Here is a 7,904-nt window from a genome sequence, read left to right as displayed (position 1 = left end):
AACCAGTAGTAAAAAAATGTTGAAACCCACCACTGGCCCTGTTCTATATTCTTTGATGAAGACTCTAAATCGCAGAGAGTTTGACAATAGATTAAAACTGATAGATTTTGATTGCACCTCGAGACCTGCAGATGGAGCAAACATTGGACAATTGAGGGACGTGGAAAATGGTGGAGATGTGTCAGGGACGTGGACAATGGTGGAGATGTGTCAGGTTTCCAGTTCAGGTCCACTCATGTGTGTTGTGCTTTTTGGGATGGCTCCTCAACGATCTATTTCGATCGGAGAGGCTGCTGGCACAAAAGAAACTAAATTCTGCTCAGCAAGGAACAAACCTTCACACAGCACTATCGTTGTTCTGCTAAAAGTCTTTCTTTTTAAATAGCTTACAAAAAAAAAAAACAACCCCACAACCCACCTGCAGAAAGCTAATGTTATTGAATGTTTTCTTCTTCCACCAATTTCCCTCTTTGAAAATGTCCAAGCCACCCACCAATCCTTGTGTCTTGGAGCAGTGCAATCTATCAGCTAGCCACGTTTTTTTTTAAAAAAAAAAATATTTTCTGTTCCTGATCTGTTTGTTGTTTTGACAGCTAGACTCTGTGCTGCAAACTGAAAGACAGATGTTCCAAAGGCGTTATTTAACTGACTAGAATCTCTATTTTTGCTATCCTGTTACTGAAGTTTTCCGGGCACCGTGGAAACGTTTTCAGCATTTTAATTTTTTTTTGCACGTTTTTGTACCTTTTACTCTCTTTATGACTTTATATCGATGACCCATAGATATGGCTGTTGAATAAGGTAAAAGGTAAAGGTTCCCCTCGCACATATGTGCTAGTTGTTCCCCACTCTAGGGGGTGGTGCTCACCTCCGCTTCAAAGCCGAGGAGCCAACGCTGTCCGAAGATGTCTCCGTGGTCTTGTGGCCGGCATAACTCAACGCCAAAGGCGCACGGAACGCTGTTCCCTTTCCACCAAAGGTGGTCCTTATTTTTCTACTTGCATTTTTTACTTGCTTTCGAACTGCTAGGTTGGCAGAAGCTGGGACGAATAACGGGAGCTCACCCTGTTATGCAGCGCTAGGGATTCGAACCGCCGAACTGCCGAACTTTCGATCGACAAGCTCAGCGTCTTCGCCACTGAGCCACCACGTCCCTTATATGGCGAGACTAGAACTCACCGTCTCCCAGTGATTGGGCCAAAGTCACCCAGCCAGATTCCATGCCTAAGGCAGGACTAGAACTCACCGTCTCCCGGTGTTCGGGCCAATTGGCTTTTTTTTCGTAAAGCAGGCAGGTCTTTCTCCTGTCTCCCAAGCCCATTTCTACACACCAACTCAGATGTATTCGCCACTGAGATCTTATTTATTTATTTATTTATTTATTTATTTATTTATTTATTTATTTTTGTTTGAATTTATATACCGCCCTTCTCCCGAAGGACTCAGGGCGGTTTACAGCCAGCTAAAACACACATATAAACATATAAAAGTTAAGAACATTATTAAAAAACTTATTCAAATTGGCTGCTAAAATCCAATAGAACTAAAAAATTCAATTAAAAACTCCCTTTAAAAGACATTTTTTTTAAAAAAAACCCATTAAAAACTATCAGGCCAGCCCTACACGCCGAAACAAGAATGTTTTTAGCTCACGTCTAAAGGCCCGGAGGTAAGGGAGCAGACGTAACCCTGTGGGTGGCAGGAACCCCCACAGAAAAGGCCCTCCCCGGCATCCACAGCCACTCGGTCTTGGAGGGATTGAGTCGAAGCCTGTTTTTCCCCATCCAGACCCGTACAGCCTCCAGACACCGAGACATCACTTCAACGGCTTCGTTGGGGTGGTTAGGGGTGGAGATGTACAGCTGAGTGTCATCAGCGTACAGATGACATCGCACCCCAAAACCACGGATCTTTGTATCCAAGTTATGGTAGCGCCTACGTTTATATTTCATCAGCCTCGTGTTTACAGTTGGAGCAGATGGCGTGTCATTATAATGCAATATAATGCGATCATAAGCCTGAAAGAGACAAGTTTCTACTTTCCACAGTGCTTTCAGTTAACAGATTGAATCTTAGTTGGGAGAAAATGTCATTTCTTTGTCATGCAAATCCACAGAAATACGATAGGTAAATAGCTAGTTATTTAAGAACGTTGCTTCAGCAAGGGCGTCTATCCAGGGGTGAAATCTACTTACCTTCCCTACCAATTCAGAAGTGCACATGCCATGTTCGGAAGCGCATGCAACACGCATGTCACGTGCGTGCTTGGACCCTCCACACGGGCGCAAACCCTTCTGCGCATGCGCAGAGGGTAAAAAAACAGGTTACTTCCTGGTTAAAACCAGGAAGTAACAATGACCGGGCAGGTGGGCGGAGCTTCGTGCAGCCGTTGCTACCAGTTCTCCGAACCACCTGCTGCCATCGCTACCGGTTCGGGTGAACCGGTCTGAACCGGTAGCATTTCACCCCTGCATCTATCCAGGGATGAGTAATTTTATACAGCAGTGATGGCTAACCTTTTTGCTGTCACGTGCCAAAAGTGCGGGAGAGCACGGAGGGGGGGAATCTCTCGCACACGTGCCCACACTCATAATTCAATGTGCCCCACCACCCCCGCATGCACGCACAACTCCCCCCCTGCGCTCCCCCCGCTTTTGGCACAGAATGGCATGGTGGGCCAGATAGGTCTGTTTTTCACCCTCCTCAGGCTCCAGAGGCTTTCTAGGAGTCTGGGGAGGGCAAAAACGACCTTCCCCACGCGCCCAGAGGCCCTCTGGAGGCCAAAAGTGGCCCATGTCCCGATTTCCGGTGGGTCCGAAAGGCCCGAAAATCAGCTGGCTGGCACGCACATGCATGCTGGAGCTCAGCTAGGTCAATGCTCACGTGCCCACAGATATTTACAGATCCCTCACATCCTGGACATAAACTGTTTCAACTCCTACCCTCAAAACAACACTATAGACACAAGAACAGTTTTTTCCCCGAAGGCCATCACTCTGCTAAACAAATAATTCCCTCAACACTGTCAAACTATTTACTAAATCTGCACTACTATTAATCTTCTCATCGTTCCCATCACCCATCTCCTCCCACTTATGACTGTATGACTGTAACCTTGTTGCTGGTAATCCTTATGATTTATATTGATATATTGACTATCATTTGTGTTGGAGATGTTGTACCTTGATGAAGGTATCTTTTCTTTTCTGTACACTGAGAGCATATGCACCAAGACAAATTCCTTGTGTGTCCAATCACACTTGGCCAATAAAAAATTCTATTCTATTCTATTCTATTCTATTCTATTCTATTCTATTCTATTCTATTCTATTCTATTCTATTCTATTCTGTTCTGTTCTATTCTTAATTCCATTCTGTTCTCTTATTTCTCTTATATTATATTCTACTCTTATTTCTTTTCTTTTCTTTTCTATTTCTATTCAATTCTTAATTCTATTCTATTCTATACCTTTTTGTTTTTATTTGTTTCCTAGTACGATTTGATTGCTTATTTGTACCCTATGACTATCATTAAGTGTTGTACCTTATGATTCTTGATGAAGGTATCTTTTCTCTTTATGTACACTGAGAGCATATGCACCAAGACAAATTCTTTGTGTGTCCAATCACACTTGGCCAATAAAGAATTCTATTCTATTCTATTCTATTCTATTCTATTCTATTCTATTCTATTCTATTCTATTCTATTCTATTCTATACAGTATGAGCCTCTCTGTATATTATTAATTATAGGCCAGGGCCATGGACTATAATTTCTCTAATGGAGGGAGGGAAGAAGAAAAGGACTGGCTCTGTTATTTATCTATACAGCCTTGCCAACATTCAGCATTTCGGAAAGGAAGCGAAATGGTTGCACGGCAATTTTGTATTGGCTCAACAAGCTTTTTTCCTTCTCATTCAAGTGGCACTTGCCCTGACTACACATGTTCTTCAAAAATCATAATCATAATAATAGCATCAAAGCAACCAGCGGGCTCTTGAAACCTTATTATGTCCTCCTCCCACTCGAAAGGTTTAGCGGGGCTCTTTGTGCTGGGAAAGTGTGACGCAGAAGCCCCAAAAGGAAAAAAAAAGAAAAAAAATATTGGCTGCTGTGAAGAATCACAGAAAGAGCTAATTTCGGGTGGAAAAAGGCGAAGGACGGGAAGGGTGATTTGTCACTGCTGGAGCTGGAAAGATTTGGTTGGGAAGAAATAAGTTTGAACATCTGGCTGGCTGCGCAGTGAACCAAAATAATAATAAAACGGCAAACACAGAAACTTTTTAAAAACACAAATAAGTCAGGTGATTGAATCATTAGCTTTGTTGTCAAGGGATTTTTCTTCTAGGGACAACAATAGTAAATATATATATACTATCTATCTATTTATTTATTTTTATTTATTTATTTATTTTGTCAGACACAACAGTATATATAAGTATAAGCATGAAATAACCATACAAATTGGATGCAACCAAAGGGAACATTAGGACAGGAACGGTAGGCATGCTGGTGCTCTTATGCACGCCCCTTACAGACCTCTTAGGAATGGGGTGAGGTCAATAGTAGACAGTCTTTGGTTAAAGCTTTGGGGATTTTGGGAAAAGACCACAGAGTCAGGTAGTGCATTCCAGGCATTAACAACTCTGATACTGAAGTCATATTTTCTACAATCAATCCTATCCATTCTGGTCATAATTCATGATGGTTGTAAAACGGGTCAAACCCATGTGACCGGCCCAATTTTGTAAGCTTTTTGCAGCAGTCGTTAAGTGGATACCATGGTTATTAAGCGAATCTGTGGTTTGCCATGGGCTGATTTTGCCAAGACCAGGAAGTAAATGCTAGTTTTTGTGTGGCAAAAATGCCACACAATACAGTTACGTGACTGTGAGATGTGCAAATGCTATATCTGTGGGCCGGTTGCCAAGTGACCAACGTGCAGGGCGATGGTGATGCAAGGAGATGACCAGGTTGAACTGTAGGGAGGGGTCAAACACATCATCAGTCTGGAGTTGCTCTGCTTCCACAAGAGACCTAGGTCCAGCTCTCCCTTGAATGTTGTTGACCCTCTAGCATCAATTTGCCTTGACCATTAACAGATCAGATTCTTGTGTATAGGTAGCATGTAGTAAACTTGTATTGCTTTGAACGCAACTCCTACTCTTAGTTACTGGTGCCTGTCAGGTGATCACTGTTGGAACTTCAGAACCAGGCTGTAAGTACTCCCAGGGAAGTCCATCAAATGGTTGCTAAACAACTAGTCACAACTCAAAATAGGGCAATAGAGTTAACCAAGATTCAGGACACAGACTGTCAGGTGCAGATGATCAGGACTATTAGTTAGGTAGCAGTAGCACTTAAATATATGATTTATTGGGTTAGGGATTTTTTGTCTTCATTGTGAGTTGTATTGTGTTGTGGGGATGCACTGAGGGAGCTCCACCAATCTCATTGTACATATGTTGTGCAGTGACAATAAAGGTTATTATTATTTACTTAATTCATTAAATATGAAACTCATTCAACTGAACATTTAAAAAGGCATCCCAAATACCATTGACTGAGTTATTATTATATACTTTATTCATTAAACATAAAACTCAGTCAACTGAACATGAAAAAATGCATCAAAAATACCATTGACTGGTGCTAATAGTTGATACGGGTTGCCGCCAGCATCCTAGGTATCAACCAAGTACCTTCTTAAGATCTACGATGTTCTGAGTAGCTGCAATTTGTTGATATATCTTATAAAATTCTTGGACATGGTACCAAGTGCCCCGATGACAGTGGGTATCACTGTTGTTGTTGTTGTTGTTGTTGTTGTTGTTGTTGTTGTTGTTGTTGTTATTATTATTATTATTATTATTATTATTATTATTATTATTATTATTACCACTTCACAGTGCTTCACAACCTTCTCTAAGCAGTTTACAGAGTCAGCCTATTGCCCCCAACCATCTGGGTCCTCATTTTACCGACCTCGGAAGGATGGAAGGCTGAGTCGACCCTGAGCTGGTGAGAATCGAACTGCCGAATTGCTGGCAGTCAGCAGAATTAGCCTGTAATATTGCATTCTAACCACTGTGCAGGAAGGAAGGAAGGAAGGGCCGTGGTGTGGCTCAGGCTGTAAGAAGCCTGTTATTAAAACACAGCTGCCTGCAATTACTGCAGGTTCTAGTCCCACCAGGTCCAAGGTTGACTCAGCCTTCCATCCTTTATAAGGTAGGTAAAATGAGGACCCAGATTGTTGGGGGGGGCAATAAGTTGACTTTGTATATAAATATACAAATAGAACGAGACTATTGCCTTACACACTGTAAGCCGCCCTGAGTCTTCGGAGAAGGGCGGGATATAAATGTAAACCAAAAAAAGAAGAAGAAAGGAATGAAGGAAGGAAGCAAGGGGAAAAGGAAGAACAATAGCACATAGATTTATATACCACTTCACAGTGCTTTACAACCCTCTCTAAGCAGTTTACAGAGTCAGCCTATTGCCCCCCAACCATCTGGGTCCTCATTTTACCCACCTCGGAAGGATGGAAGGATGAGTCAACCCTGAGCCGGTGAGAATCAAACTGCCGAACTGCTGGCAGTCAGCAGAATATTGCATTCTAACCACTGTGCCATCATGACTCTTACATAGCAACAGGCCTATACTCAAGAATATAGTCAACTAAAGTTCAATACTAAATTGTCACCAGATAAGGGTCAACAGTGAAGCAGTCGGTGTGAGCATAAATAGGCTCCAGAGGATGGTAGAGGATGATGATGAAGTGGATGTAAAACAAAAATAATTACAGTGGAGCAGTGGAAAAGAATTATAGAAAAATCATTAAAATGCAGTATATTTTAATGATTTTCCTATAGTTCCCCCCCCCCACTGCTGTACTGTAATTATTTTTGTTTTACAACCACTTTATCATGGCGTTTTTAATTTATTCCACTTCATTGTTCTCCTTCAATAACAATTTATACGAATGTGCTAGTTGGTGATGTGGGTTTTGTATAAGCATTTCAAATGCTTATAGAAAAAATATTTTTAATGGCAATTGTCTTGGAATTATAACACCACGAGCTGTCCGGCCGGTCCCATATTCCAGAGCTCTAATCACAGGACTTGTTCATTGGTCATTCCAGAGCAGCTCCTCCACCAGGATGTGCTGAGGACCACCTAAACTTTCCACCAGTTGGTGACCTCTGAACCAAAAGTCCAGTTGCCTCTTGAAAAAAAGTACGTTACAAAATGGATGACCGGCATGAAATTGGCGCTGTCCACTTTCCAGTGCTGAAACGAAACCAGGGACATTTTCTGGGCTCAGAAACTAACCAGGGTCGGTCCTATTATTGATCTATTCCTTTGATCTATAGAGCTTGAGCGACTCTGGCGGTATAACTGCCTTTAAAATCTGAAGGCGAACAACCTCAATTCGTGTGAGAGCAACCAAGGTCAACCCAACTGATCTAACAACCAAGGTCAACCCAACTGACCTCAAGTTAAGTTAAATTAAGAAATGTTAATTTAACAAGTTAAGCTGAGTTGAGTTGAGCTGAGTTAAGAGGCGTTGCCGTGTCCCACTCCTCCGCTGACGGCCGGGTCAGGGAAATCCGAATCAGGCTTGCCTCTGCAGCTCTGCCCAAAGTCCTAGCAAAGTCCTCAGAGCAGGCAGGAGACCAGTAAGTGACTTCAGCAAGATAAGTTTGACTTTGCCTGACTCAGAGACTGCCAGAAAGCAGATCCTTTATATAGGCCATGGGGTGTGGCTCCATGACTCAGCACTCATTAAGGCCTGCCCCTCCCTTCCTTCTGTTGCCTCCGCCTATCAATTCTTCTGATGCGAGGGTCACTCCAATCAGCAGCTGTTGGAAATAAACTTTCCTCAGGCTCACATGCTGTGGAG

The sequence above is a fragment of the Ahaetulla prasina genome, chromosome 14 (genome assembly GCF_028640845.1).
Source record: "Ahaetulla prasina isolate Xishuangbanna chromosome 14, ASM2864084v1, whole genome shotgun sequence".
NCBI classification, from domain to species: domain Eukaryota; kingdom Metazoa; phylum Chordata; class Lepidosauria; order Squamata; family Colubridae; genus Ahaetulla; species Ahaetulla prasina.
This window is presented reverse-complemented; position numbering follows the sequence as displayed.